Source organism: Coenobita brevimanus, unplaced genomic scaffold, assembly GCF_032717465.1.
Source record: "Coenobita brevimanus isolate Jiangsu-jjx unplaced genomic scaffold, ASM3271746v2 jjx.HiC_scaffold_1600, whole genome shotgun sequence".
Lineage (NCBI taxonomy): Eukaryota > Metazoa > Arthropoda > Malacostraca > Decapoda > Coenobitidae > Coenobita > Coenobita brevimanus.
This window is the reverse complement of record NW_027642450.1, coordinates 35,886-51,419: the sequence shown is the minus strand read 5'-3', so window position 1 is coordinate 51,419 and position 15,534 is coordinate 35,886. Positions and strand designations below refer to the sequence as shown.

At 40.2% G+C, this 15,534-nt stretch overlaps 1 pseudogene; it reads left to right on the top strand.

The window, feature by feature from the left end:
- The first annotated feature begins 290 nt into the window (after nt 1-290).
- On the top strand, nt 291-10,605 carry LOC145389621 (dolichol-phosphate mannosyltransferase subunit 3-like; annotated as a pseudogene).
- Nucleotides 10,606-15,534: the final 4,929 nt, after the last annotated feature.

Sequence of the window (15,534 nt, the reverse complement as noted above, 5' to 3'; positions counted from 1 at the left end):
ACATCCAAAGTATCCAGAGTTTACTTACACTGTGTAACACTTTAAAGTACAGTATGTAGTATACAAACTGAGATAACATTACATAATTTAACAAACAGTCACGTAAATAATTATAGAAAAAAGAGCACAAACATTAATTTACAACTTTACAAAATAACTCGCTCAAAATGGTGGACTAATTGGCAACTCTAACACGTAATGGAAAAATATGAGAAGCACTGAGAACCCTCCAGTACATCCTATCTAGGAAATCCCGCATTTCAACATAATATTTTGCCTTTCAGAGCAACATGACCAAACTGCTAGAGTGGGTGACAGGTGCAATCCTCTTCTTGGGCCCCTGGTCAGCTGTAGTCACTAACATGGTAAGTCAGGTAGTGCTTGCAAGAGTGCTGAACCCTACACTGTTAGTGTTCTTTTACAATAGTGCTTCTTAAAGTGATGAATCGTTCACCCAAGGGTGAATAAAATTATTTGGGGGATGAATGAAATTAGAGGGTTGAAAGATAGGTGACAGAAATATGAAAGGTCAGTGACAGTTTAGTCATGTTAAGATTTTTTCTATACTCAATAAAAAAAGGGCATTAACATTAAAGTGGATAGTAAGTTCCTATTGCATTTTAATGGCTGTAGAGCTGAGAATTTCAGTTTGTTGATTCGGTAATGCAGGGTGCTTCGGAGAAGGAAATGAACCATGGTTTGAGAAGTTTATCATGGTAGTGCAGATACAACCTAGTCACTGATGATCAGAAAACATGCATGCAGCTAAGCATAAAAGTGTTCTGATTGTCATTTTTGTTTTGATGGTGTCGTAGTTGTTGCTCAACACCGGTCTTTAGCAGACCTGTTGACCATAGGTAACCAACCCCCCCTATGGGGTTGCCCCATAGGTTCTCTACATCATTGATATTGTGTTTGCGTCTTAGGGTGCGGTCACACTTGCCCGAAACATGTGATCGACGTGATGAACCACCAAGTAAGAGCCGTTTCAATATCTGAGGCTGAATGTTGGACAGACCCCTGAGCCTTGCTTCTTCTTGACGATCACATGTTTGGAGCAAGTGTGGCCGTACCCTGAGTGTGGCAGGTGTTTTATATTGTGTGGACCTATTCTTCATGCATGACACATAATCATCTGTGCATCCACCCTACCCAAATCCAAGCTGGTAGCTGAGAAGGGCTGGGTGATGCCCCACTCTAAGCCTAACTAAATGAACCTGATTGTATCTGTTCAAGGACTCATATGATGTGTGGATGTCAGGACAGAGGCTTGTAATGCAGAGTTATGATCAGGGTGTTTTATTGTTCTGTGTGTGAAGTGAATATGTAAATGTTTCTTCATTTGCTGGTGTTGAAATGTTTGGAGGTGGGATATTGTTGTAAAGGGTTTGATAATGTTTGTGTGGTGATTGTTTTATGTGCCTGGTGTGTTGTGTCTCTGTGTCATTTAATGATGGGGGAGTTGACTGGCACAGGCTGCTGCATAGGATTGTATCTCTCATATCACAGTAGTCTCTGACAGGGAGGACTTTAGTTTCAGATTATAAATGAGCTATGGGAGTGGTTTTTGGTGTAGCCAGTGGTGATGCTTAAGGAATTGTTCTGCATTGTTTGCAAGGTTTTGTAGTGAGTGTTTGATAGGATGGGAGCCCATGTCAAGGAGTCATAAGACATCACTGGTCTAATGTATGTTTGCAGGGTAAAGAATGTTTCTTTTTGTTGCCCCAAATCTGGCCTTGTAGTTGCCCTGAGTGCACTGAATCTGGGAGTACTCTGATATCATTTACATGGTCTTTGACGGTGAGTCTGGTGTTATATGTCATTCCAAGGATCGTAGTGGAAGGTGTGTGTATGTGGCACACATAGGCATACATTGTTAAATGTGATGGGAGGGGAGGACCTGTGTTCATGTTTACTGCTGGTGATGAATATGATGGTGGATTTCACTGGAGCAATTGTCAGCCTGTTGTCCACAACCCTAGTTTGCTGTGTGTTAGGTGCAGACAGTGTCTGCAGTATGGTGTATGGTTGTTATGGTGATGTAATCCACATATTAAGCAATATCTGTGGGTGTCAGGGGTGTGGGAAGATCATACATGTGTAGATTGAAGAGTTTGAAAGAACAAAGCCTGATGGAGCTCCATTTGAGATATTTTGTTTGTGATGTTTTGCCCTTAAATATAACATGTGCATGTCTGCCAGGCAAATAGTTGGCAAGATGGAATTTGGTGTTGTTCTCCATGTTTGTGTTGTATATTTTGTGGATTAGTTTTTGTCAGGAGATGGCATCTAAGGCTTTACTAACACTATTCGTTGAGAGAAGTGTGCATTGTTTTGGTAAACATACACATTAATAAAAAGTTGTTTCAAAGAATCTGGCGTAATAACCGAACTGAAACTTAAATTAATCACACTGACCTGGCCTAGATTCAATCCCAGGCCCCCGCACATCATAGGTGCACACATTACCACTGAGCCAAAGAGAGGATCCCTGCTTTGCCTCAACGCAACATGGGCTTTTAGACACCCCATTACATCACTCTTTTCTCCCCTTGGTGATTAATTTGGTCAGTTTCGAACACACACATGGTAGCGTATCGCATTGGAGGCCACCATTGGAGGCGCTGCAGACCACACTGGACAGCTCACCCCAGGGATGTAAGGTCTAAGACACTGTCAGCAACATCATTGCCCTCTAAGCTTCGCCTCACATCCCACACTACTGCCAACTAGTGTAATAACCGAACTGAAACTTAATAAATAAATCACACTGTCCTGGCTGAGATTCTGTCTCAGGCCCTCGTGCTTCATAGGTGCGCATGTTACCACTGAGCCAAAGAGAGGATCCCCCCGCTATGCCCCTAGGCAACGTGGGCTTTTATACACCACATTACACAAGGTACTAACACTGTTGTTCATGTAAACTAGAAAAAATAAATAGTTATTTTGTTTTAAAAAATTATGTGACTCCTTGTTTTCTTTGCATATTTTTAGGAGGATCAAAAACTTGATTAAAACAAACACTTAAAGAATGAGTTAATTATTTTTCCTGTGCAACAAGATTAATTATACACAAGGGTGGAAAGACCATAATGACCAAAAAGGTAAGGAAATTTAGTCATGGGTGGATGAATTTCTTTTCATAACAACTCCAGGGTGACTGACACTGAAATGACTTAAGAAGCACTGTTATACAGTCAAGATAATTCGATGATAGCAATGCACAAAACAGAGGCATACTGAAAGTGTTAATGGAGATCGTTTCTAACCCCTTCACTAAAAGAGGTTGTTCTTATGCCTATAAAGTTTGTCTAGTTGTAGCAAATATTAAACAACTTGTGAAGGAGGGTGTTATTGTTGTTACTTAACCGCAGTCTCTCTGGCCAGGCAGACCTGTTGATTACAGGTAAGAAACTACTATGGGACTCTCAACAGGAACAGTACAATACATACAGGTACTGATACACAGAACCAGCACTGCCTTGTGATAGCGCCTCACTAGGGTCAGACCAGGGTTTTTGCAGCTGTTCCACTGAAGGTGCACAGTGCCACCATATGTTGACCTCTCATCAGATAAGGACAGTAATTAAGAAAAGGTAATAACCTTTAATTATAGCATAGTTCTCAGTCCTTGCCTTTCACCTCCATGTTAATTTTGGTAGATTCCCTGGTAACTTATGATGGGCAGTAAGTTTTGACTACACATTCATGGCCTCATCACACTGAGGTTGGAATTGTATATTGTGAAAACTTTTCTGATCATGTAAGTCATAGTAGAAGTTGGACTGGGAACAGAGAATTTCATACGGCTACATTTGGATTTATTTATTTATTTTTTTGCCAATATTATTGATGGTGAGAAACAGAATGCTAAGAACATGGCCCTATAAAGATGGTGTCCTCCCCTCCTCCACCGCCAGCGTACATGCATCAAAGTACAGTAATCCCCGTACTATCCGGACGCCCACTTTCCGGACATCCCACTTACCAGACATTGTGGGCCTGGACCTTCGGAACCCAAAAATGGCCAAAAAAAAAAAAATCCCCCCAAAATTTCCTTTTTTTTGGGAGTGACCATTATCACCTTATTGTTGATATTAAAGGTGACATTATGATCACAGCTCAGTGATATTACAGGTGAGCATATTATCACAGCGCCGGGTGATATTGCTTGTAACGCTATTATCACGTGTGCAATGGACATTGCATATGTTGTTCTGAGGGTAGTGAAGGGGGATTGGGAGGGAGGGGATATCAGGAGCTTTGGTTTATCACTATAGTAGTTAGAGGCCAGGTGGCGGGGGAGTAAGGAGGGAGATGGTGAGAGGGTGAAGAGGGTAAAGTATTGAGGGAGGGATTTGGTGGAGCCTTATTCATCACCTCCAGACAAGTAGCTACAACATTAGGGAGAGTGAAGGGTGGCGAGGGGCGTATTGAGGGAGGGATATCACAGAGCTTTGTTTATCACTCAGATGTGGGCGCAGTTACAACATTAGGGTAGTGAAGGGGGACGTGAAGGGAGGTGCTGGACGCGTTTTAGGAACAGTCGCTTCCACCTTCACCATCGCAGTATAGTCTGGCATTCGACTCAATAGTATCAGTGACCTGCCGACCTCAGCCAAGGCAACATGGAGGAAGACACACGCAGAAGATCCAGATTATCCTTCTCCTACTTGGTGTACATTAACATGGAGGAAGACACGCATAGTTCCAGATTATCCTTCTCCTACCAACCATGAGCCAAACGCATATGTGGAGTTGCCACACGCCGTAGCAGAACCACAGGAATATCCAGCTAGTTCATCTGCTGACTAATGGCAAAGACGACATACAGGCAGACACATGTACCGGTACAGTGACAATATCTGTCTTCTAGGATATTTTCTCCACTGACACGCTTAACTCTTTTGGTATAACTGAGTACTTTCGCCACAAATATCAGAATCACACAGGGTCCGTGTTTTGATTGATATCTTCTAGCTCTGCTATCAGTAGCAACAAGCGCCGCCAGCAGCAAATCCCTGCTCTAACTGAAGCACGGCTCTGTTTCATTCGTGTGTGTACACTACGCGCAGTCCGAAACGGAAAGGACTGGGTATAAGACAAAAACAGCAATATCTTCCATGTGGTTGTAATGCTGGTGGTGGCACTACCAGCAAGAAAAAACAAGCTGGTTATCACAAAGACGTATTCGCAAGTATGCATAATCAAGGAGGTGTCGTATGTAGCCAGCTAGAAACGCAGACTGACAAGTTCGGAGACAGGGAGACGCAGAGGATGTAGTGAACCTTAACCCAGACAACAAGCAATTGAAATCCTTTCCTCCAGGGTAAATACCATAAAGCAGTAACTATGCAAGATGTACGAAATTTGAATATGGAAAGTGCAAAGTGATGATGGAATCGTCAGACATCGGTAAGTTGACAGAAAATAGTGGATGAAATTGTGGATGCAGGAAAAGGAAAGGCAGATATATCAGCGGATTAGCGGAAAGTAGGGCCATCCAAATGATTGCATTTGCTAATAATGAGATGATAAGCATGTACTGTAAATATCCAGAAATAATTTTCGTGGATGGAACTTTACAAAATTAACAGATATAATTAACCATTTACATGATTCTTGTCCAAGACAACCTAGGTCAAGTGGCAGGGTTGTCTTTTACGCATTTGTAAGGAGTGAAACAGCAGACATAATGCGGGAGGTACTGTCATCATTTTTAGAAAGGATGATGGAGAATGTAAACCAGACCAAGACAGTTATGATTGACAAGGACCAGAACTAAATTCAAGAAGTCCAGTAAGCCTTACTTCCGAAAGCAGACTTTGTTACTTGGCAAATTTCATGTCCTGAAATATTTCAAGAAAAAGGTGTCTGAACTTGTGCTTCCTGTCACTAAAAAGAACGAAAATTTTGGTACTCTGAAACAACTTGTTCATGCCCATAATGAAAATTCCTTTCGGTCTACCTTGTCTGTATATAACAGCAAGATTCCAGTATGTTTCAATATATATGTACAAACTGGATAAAACTGTAAAGATATGTATACATAACTACGTAAGTCTGCCAAGTTAACATTTGGAAATGACACTAACAACCAAGTTGATTGAAGTAGAAAACGGTGAAATCCAGCATCTCCTAACATCAACTACATCGATGTCTGAGTGCATACGTAGAAAATTATGCTTCCTCATAACTTTACCTTAAATGATAAGCGAGCCTACAAGCAGTTTTTGCAGACATGTACATCCGCTGAATATGGAGTTCATGATGTTCTATTGAACAAATTATACAGTCAGTTCACGGAACATGCAGTTGAATTCATGATGAAACACCATTACAAGTTAATTCAAGCCCTCAGATTCTTTATCGATCACATTAGATTCAAGCCATTCTTTTGAAAGTTGTGAAAATAGGGTCTACTGACCAAAAAGTAATGAGAAAGGGTGAATCTGGTGCTGAACTCAGCTGCTCATGCACTTTTTATAGTATGTCAACATTTCTTGCTATGTAATCACATTATTGCCACAAGACAAGAGAATATTGATGTACCAACTATCAGCATGCAGTCCCGATATGGAAGGGGAATACACTGATTCCTGCAGTGGCTTCTTAGAACCCAAGACTTCCATCATGGCCATTACACGCACTTGAAAAAGTCCAATGACCCCTGCCCGTAAATTCCGAGAGAGTCAAGAGACAAAGTGCAGCGTTTCACAGCAGGTGCAAGCACTAATAGCGGAACTGAAGTGTACAAAGCATTTTACGACTCTGATATGCCAGCGCATTCATACTACGCCAGAACAGGGTAATGATTACCAGTATGCTGCTAGTCCACAGATGTCAAGCACATCAGCTTGAATCGGAATGCTAGCATCAGCTTCACCTCCATCGCCACACACACCAGCTTCATCGCCGCCACACACACCAGCTTCACCGATCGCCACACACACCAGCTTCATCATTGCTTCACATACATTAGCTTCTTCACCGACATCACAATACACACCAGCTTCACTGACATCACACACAAATGTTAAAGCCACCGACGCCACACACACCAGCTTCACCGACGTCACACACACCAGCTTCATTACAAGTCACACACACCAGCTTTCACCAACGCCATCACACCAGCTTCATCGACGTCATACATACCCAAAGCTTCGCTAATCACAACAGCAGATTCACAGCGACTACAGCTTAATGAATGCTCATCTCTCCTACGGTAAAAATGAGGGGTCGCCCTAAAGAGTCAAAGGTATTAGGACTTACTTAATCATTTCTAAAGTTGCTAAAGCTGGAGTCAAATCGAAAACAAGCAAGCAGTCCAATAAAGGAAGCAAGAAAGCGAGCAATTAGTAGTGATTCAAATGATGCGTAATGTTCTGTATACCACTGCCACTAAGACTGTTTAAAACTAGCAATTGTTTAAATCTTACTGTAGCCTAATATTCTGCATGGAACATGGAATAAATGTATTTTCATAAAATACTTTTTGATTTTAATATGTAATAAATGTATTTTTACAATACCTTTTGATTTTAGTATGGGAATAACTGTATTTTTGTAAATACCTTTTTACATCCTAAGATGGCAATTGATAAGTAAATCATAAATTATTTCAGATTCTCTTTTAAATAAAATACCTAAACATATGATCACCATCTGGTGATAATAAAGCCATTGTCTCTTCTTACTGTGCGGGTGACTATAATGGGATTGTAATATCACCACGGTGATAATACACACAGCCTTTTTTTTTTCCCCACCCATAATTTGAAAATAAGCTGCATACAGTACGCCTAAAACAGCTGTTTACACCACGGCCCCTTCACCCCCCTTCCTTCCTCCCCTCTCCCCTGTCAGGGTTGTTATTTGGCATTTTTCATTACCATATGTGGGCCAACGGTAATGAAAAATTTGTGTGGTAAATGAATCAGAATAATGCATTACCAAATGGATTTTTCACATGTATGAGGATACAGACAGGATGGAGATGGTGGATTGTCTGCTCTATCTGATTAATCTGCTAGCCAACACAGCGTGAAAATAATCAACATGCTGTTAATTATAATGAGAGTGATTACTTTAATTTCCACTTGTATATATAATTAGTAAAGAATAAATGCTACAGCCATTTACGAATTCTGGTAATGAAAAGTTAAATTTGGTAATGAAAATTGAGGAGTTTGGTAATGCTTCTGCTCAGATTTGGCAACCCCTGTCCCCAGTTACTGCCTAACTACTGCCGAGGGTGGATGTTTATGGCAATGGATGTGCACGATCTAGTTCTTGTTAATGAAGAGTGAATAAACTGCAACACTTCACCATTGGACCATATGGGAATTTACAGTGTTGTGCAGTGTTAAGAAATTAGAATTTAGAGTGCAAAGGATTAAGTGTGGAGTGCAAAGTGGCGTGCTTTGGAAACTGGCTGTTGTGCAATTAAGAACTGAATATGCAGTGTTAAACAATTATAACTCACAGTGCAAAGAATTGGCAAGTGTAGCACAACACTGGATTACTGTATGTGCTTCAAGAGCATTTTCACAACTACCAGAGCCTTAGAGGAGGTGGCCTGAGTCGTGCTGTAAGTAGCCTAGTACACTGCTAAGTATTTTCCATACTTCTAATTCCTCTATTCCTCTGGTTCCTTTTCATTTTACTTCTATGCTTCTATGGCCATTATTGGTGTGTGAATAGGGTCTTAAATAGGTTTAAATAAGTGCTATGCATCCGGTCGGGAGTTATTTAGGTGGCTTTCAAAGTTAGGTTGGGTTAGGGTCATAAGTACCATGTCCAGCAGGCAGGGGCCCACTATCCGGACGGGACCACTTTCCGAACATGCCTTTGAAAACTCTATTACATCGGATAGTAAGAGGGATTACTGTACACAGTACCAAAATGCCCAATTCCCTATTCTCTCTCTCTCTCTCTCTCTCTCTCTCTCGTTTTTGTCTGTTTGTCCATCTGTCTGTCAAGGTCCACAGTGTCATTGAAAAATGCCAGTTAGTGTCTTGACTACCCTTAAAGCTGTATAAATGTACAGTACATTAATGGTGTAGTTATTTTGGAACATGACTTACAACAAGGACCACTAGGGTACAGTTTGGCATAGTGCTGTATGTGTTTTGTGGTTCTAGTAGTAGAGTAGCTATTGCACTTGATGCACTTCTTCATATGCTCTGTATTGTTCATATTTCATCTCATTGTGCTTCAGTGTGAGGTGGCATGAACTTCAGAATAAAGATATTTATAATGGTTAAAGAAAAAGGTAATCATTTTAGTAACCCTCATACCAAGACAGCACTTCCTCTTTGACCATATGGTGCAGTTACTGTGTGGGTGAAAATTATGTTTTATCAAATTGAAATAATTTTCTGTATTTAAAAGAACCCTCAGTTACCTTAGGGCTGTGTCCTGAAAGTCATCTTGCTACCAAGCAGTATTCCAAATATATGGAGGAAAAATCACTTTTTTAGCGTTGCAGGCATTCTTGTTGATAATGATTTGTAAACTTATTTGCAACTCCTGTATGTCTAGATTAAACACTTTTAAGCCATTTTGCAAGATTCTGATATGATTCAAAATATCAATCGAGAAGGTGGAAATCCAAGCCAGAGGAGTAATAGGAACAGTTCCCTTTTTGTGAGGGAGGTGTTAGTGAAAAATTAAAAATGACGGGTGGGAGGGGGTCACCTATTGTAAGTGTTGGGCATCAATCCTGTGTGCAGCGTTACTAGTCATTTCTATTGCAAACATTTGTATCTGTGTCAAGCTTGTGACACACAAATCGGACTAAACAGTATAAAATAATCAAGCCTTGACTGAGGTGACTTAAGGTTAATACAGATATCTTTTTGGACAAAACTTCATGTGTAAATTCTCTATGGCTTGATTTTGACTGTTTGGTCCAGTTTGTGTGCTGCAAGCTTGACATACTAAGAAAAGAAATTACAGTACACAGTGATTGGTGCCTAACACTTACTTAAATCAAGTGACCCCCAAATGTCATTTCTTATATATTTTGACACCTCCCTATCAAAAAGGGAACAGTTCTTATTATCCTCTGGCTTGGATTTTTGTATCCCAGTGTTTAAGCTCTTCTATTTAAAAAATATATTTAGATTACTTTTCTGAGTCCTGTAAAATTATGGTTTCCAGTAATACAGGGATTTTCACAGGACAAGCCAGTGGTGCTTAGTGTATGCCTTGCTAATGATGTCTCTCACTCATCCCAGGTCCAGAATGAGTTCACATAGCCACTATTACCACGAGATCTTGCTTCTTCCTTCTTCTTACTGGGGATGTTTGGAGTGGTATCCATTGCTATCATTGCTTACCGTGTCTACTCATTCAATGACTGTGAGGATGCAGCAAAAGAACTCCAGCAGCAGATTAAAGAAGCCAAGGCAGACCTGGCCAAGAAAGGACTTAAACTAGACTGAATACAGCTCCACATATACTGGTTCTGGGGCTAATACATAAAAGAACACTGAACATTTGACAGTGGAGATTCCAAACTTATATACAAAATCTGACTTTGTATGACTTCCTTGACTGCATATTTTGTAAATGTGTTAAGAGTATGTTATACAGTGGACAGCTTCATTTACATAAACTGTACAGCCCACATGCATAAGCCCGCAGTAACAGTAAATCCTCTGCATACATGGGTAAAGTTTTAACGCTTGGGGGTACTGCACACCTATAGAGATGTATATCCACATTATTAGAGTCTAATGTATTAAGTAGTACCTGCCAGATCATACCAAGATCACAAAATGACAAGCTTGTTAAAGACATCTAAGCCTGTGATTGAAAAAATTGTTCATACATTTGTGGTATCATGCCTGCATAGTGGGCTACAGTATATGTAAGTTCCTTTGAATAACCATCTCTTCATATCGCATTTTAAATTCCTTTGTGGTCTCAGTTCATGCAACACTCCAAGTTGCAAAGTTGGACCACACACTTGGGCAGACATGGACCCAAGCTTTAATTTGTTAATTACCATCTTACATTACTTGATGCATATCAGGATTCATGCCGATGACATTTAGCACATTTTGCTGACTTACTGAGACCACTTGAAGTTATTTTTAAATATAAAATAAAACATGTATTTAATGACAAAACACAAAAGGAAGCAGTATAGGACTGTAGATTCATCTCAACATTCTTGAAGTTACTTCACTTATTCTTTTTCTAGGTGGCCTTCTGTGTTATGAATATTTACAAGGTTTATAAACTCACACAACGCATCCAGAAAGTGTTCAAGCTCCACACTTGGCCATGCGTACATACACACAGTTTTACAATTTAACAGGTAAAAAGGGAACAAATAGTGGAAATATTGTGTTGTGCCCACTCTGCCTCAGTGAGGTGTCACCTCACTGGGGCCAATGTGGACCAACGGTGGTTGTTCACTGTGACAGCCACGATTGTTCATATCATTTTTTTATGTTCCACATAAATTACTGTACAGACATTCAGATATCATCATCATCCGAACCTCCTTTCCTACCCTAGGGTAGGGTGAGGAGTAGCAACATCCAGACAGCCCAAGTTTGCCCAGTTCAGTGGGCCACACATCCATTCACTCATTCAAGCCTCCAGAATCTCTGGCTCTGTCTAATAGGCCAAAGAAACTTTCACCACGTTCTATAGCTTCACATAAACGTATCAGTCCAAACGCTGTCACATCAAAAAGGGTGCCAAATCCCTGATGTTTGCACTCCTTTACACAACATGCATCCAGCCATCTCAATCTCTTGTCAGCTCCCTAACCTCGCCAACTTCTCTACCTCTTTTCCTCACACACTCATTCACCATATCCCTCCACCTTCTCCTTGGCCAACCTTGCCTCCCTCCTCCTGCAAATCTTCGCTCAGATACACCTTTTTTGCCACTCCAGTTGTTATCCATTCTCTCCACATACGTGTAACCATACCATCTCAGACTCAGTAACACTGTGTTCCAATTCCTGGTGTCCACAGTCTTCCTCACTCCGGATCTTTCACGAATCACATTATTTCATATCCTATCCACTCCCTGCACTCCACAGTCCTCCATCTCCACCTGCTCTTACTCATGACTTTTCATTTTCACATACCACACCATAGTCTCACACCCATAAGGGGTTAAAGTTAGGGTACTAAACACTCCTTTGTGTGAGGGCCTCGCATCAGCTGGAACACTCAAGCCCCTGTCTCTTATCAAGGCTCTTCATAGCACCAGCTTCTTTCCTTCCTTGTGTCTTTTCACTTCATTTGCACGTTTTCTTTCCTTTTGTATAACTGCACCCAGGTATTTGAACTCTCTCATCAATTCCAGTCTCTTCTCCATTCACTGGTAACATCACACTGAGTTACCTTCTCTTTTGATAATCATCACTCCATTACTTTTTTCTGCATTTACTTCTCAAGCGCACCGACGCTCACAGACATCAAGCAAAACTCTGCACCTAGTCTATCAAGTTCTTGTCTGGTATTTGCAAGTAGCACTGTATCATCAGCATTCAACAAATTTGAGATATTCCAGCCATCACCAATCATTACGATTGCCATCTCTTCTCTCCATTACATGTCACCCCATCCACATATATATTGAACAACCTTGTTGAATGCCCACACTGACTGCGTGAATCATTCACTTAGATGCCCATTTACCCCTTACACATGCCTCACTACCATCACTTAAAAACTCTTGACGGCACCTAGCAGCTTACCATCAACACTGTACATGCATAAAACCTTCTCCACAATTCTTCTCTGTCCACTTTATCGTATGCTTTTTTCAGATTCATGAATGCCATAAACACCTTATAGTCCTTGTCACAAGGCTTCTCCACTATCTGCTCCACTGCAAATATTTGACCCACACATCTTTTCTGACTCTTAAAGCCACCCCTGTGCATCACTCACTAGGACCTCTGGATGTCTCTCTTACTTTCTTCTATAATAATTCTTCCATATACCTTCCCTACAACATCGTCAATAAACTTATGTACGATTAATTCTTGCACTCACTTCACTCACCATGTGATATTCACACAAATATTCAGATATCTGTGACCAATATTAACTTCACATGGAAGAAACTTTGCCAAAAGTTAGTTTCCTCGGAAAACAGAACACAGTTCGCCACCATTACGTTTACTCTTCCCGAATTTTGCACAATTTACTTAAAATTCTCTCATTTGGGTAAAACCAGCTGGATCAACTTATCATACTCGCATACAAAGTACACATTAGGTGGTTGCTGTCGTATGACAGATACCCAAAATAATGAAAAAAAAATTAAGTTTCTTCAACGATTAAAGTGACCGGTCCGATCCTCCGTGGTTGTCTGTGTCATCCAAAGCCAGTGCAAACACTCCAGAAGCCTGACCTCTGAGCGCAGTTGTCTACAAAAAGTACCTTCATGACCTTGACGATTGTAAGTGCATAGCATTACTGTATAAGTGAGAGCTCACATAAGATAGTGACATTAAAGAAGAGATCTAAATGAATAAAAATGTGGAGACATGCTGCTGGTGAAACAGCATGCTGTGTAGGTTGGCATGGTTTTTCTGCTCATACATTGTTCCTGGGACTGCCTTTGTTTTTAGTCTGTGCATTTGAATCTGTGCATGTGGGGTTCATACATACAGAGGGTCTACTGTAGTGTCCTCTGGTGGTTGGATGTGAAACTTTTACTTCCTTGCTAGTACATTATTAATGCACCATTGTGGCACTATGTAAAACAGTTCTGTAAAATATATCCCACCAGCATTGATGCTGCATTAAACAATGTATGTAGATGTGTATCCCTGTTTATGAACAAGGTTGTACATGTATATTTTGTTATTATTACAGGTGCATCAAATTTCATAATATGAAGATAAATATTACCATTTTTGTATACAATATGTATAGTGTTTTTATTTTTATGTTGGAGATAAGGAGTAATTAAAGATCATTGTATTAATCTCCCTCACACCAGAGTAATTTTTCTTCAGGGTATCAGTAATTCTTGCATACTTATGAATAATTCTGTAAATTTTAGGATCCCTCATACTGAAAGGGTTAATGTAGGCCATATCAAACCCTTCCATTTCAAAAATGTCTGTCCCAGAATGTGAAGAAATTGTCTGACTATAGCAGAGTATTTTTCTTGTATAAATGTACATCATTGGATTTAAGGTGTCTCAGTGCTTCATACAGTTCAATGACACATAGTTGAAATGTTTGTGAGACTGAGATACTTTAACCAAGCAGTAAAGCTATGGTCTATCAGTTGAACCAGGGAAGTACATAACATTAGGTAGCAAAATATCTTTCTGTACTTTATCATTGTTGTTACACTGGTATTTTCAGTGGCCTGTTGTTGTCAGCCTAATCTGGACCATGTTGCCAAGAGTTCACTGACATTGTTGGACCTTATCTTTGTAGTGGAGTTCTTGTTAGGCATACTAGGAGTGTATTGCATTTCCTACCTGCACTAGCTCTGATAAATTATTGAATCTATTACAGTTGACTCCAAGGTCTTCTGTTCACTGGAAATGTAGGGTGTTGGGAAACTGTCCAATAGGTGGGAGATGTGATAGTATTTTGTCTACATTGGCTCTCCTAATATCCCCCCTCCCTCTTTTTTTGTATGTGTAATGTTGCATTACATGTGTGACACCTCAACCTCATTATGTAAAATGAAGATACAGCATCAGAAGATGCATTGCAACTTAATGGTAAGCCACTTATAACTTTGCACTTGTTACAAACATATGCAGTATCTAATACTCTTTTGTTGAACAGGTTATACCAGAGTCTGTGATATGAATCTCAACGTTTACAGGTGAGGATTGAACAGCAGATGTTCACAGAGTTATTTGTTGTGCTGCATGTTGCTTTTTAGTAATATTTTATACACCCATTAAATTATTGAAACTCCAGCTACCTTTATATTCTTCCCTGTGGGTGCTTGATAGATACCAAGGAAATATATTACTGGGTAGCCATTTAATTTCAAGGGTGTACACATTAAAATTTAGATCATATTTATTATGTGGCTCCCGTAGATGCTTGCATGTGTCATCCTTGGTCACCTAACATGTGAAATTTTGTGATGGAAATGTGATTTTTTTTTTTTAAATACACTGTATGCCAATGTATAATAAGTTGTATCATCTAGTAGAAATATTCAGTAAATTTGTCAATACCCATATTTTCCATGTAAATAACATCTTAGTAGTAGTAATAGTTGTTCCCTAGGCAGTCTGGCCGAGAACAGCCCCGACTCCCTAAGGAAGGCCATGGCCGATGACCAGGCTTTTCCCACAGAGCTCTCCAAGCGAGTGTATGTTGTGTTGTTGTTGGCATTAGTGATTGTGTGCAGTGCAGTCTTCCATAATGTGCTTAACCCTTTGGATACGCAATTAGATCAACTGATCTTCCTCTGAAAACCTGTACAGGTACATGGAGCTGATTTTTCAGCTCTTACAGAAGCTAAAAAGTTTTGAAAATGCCCAAGATTTTAGAGGCTTGAATTTAC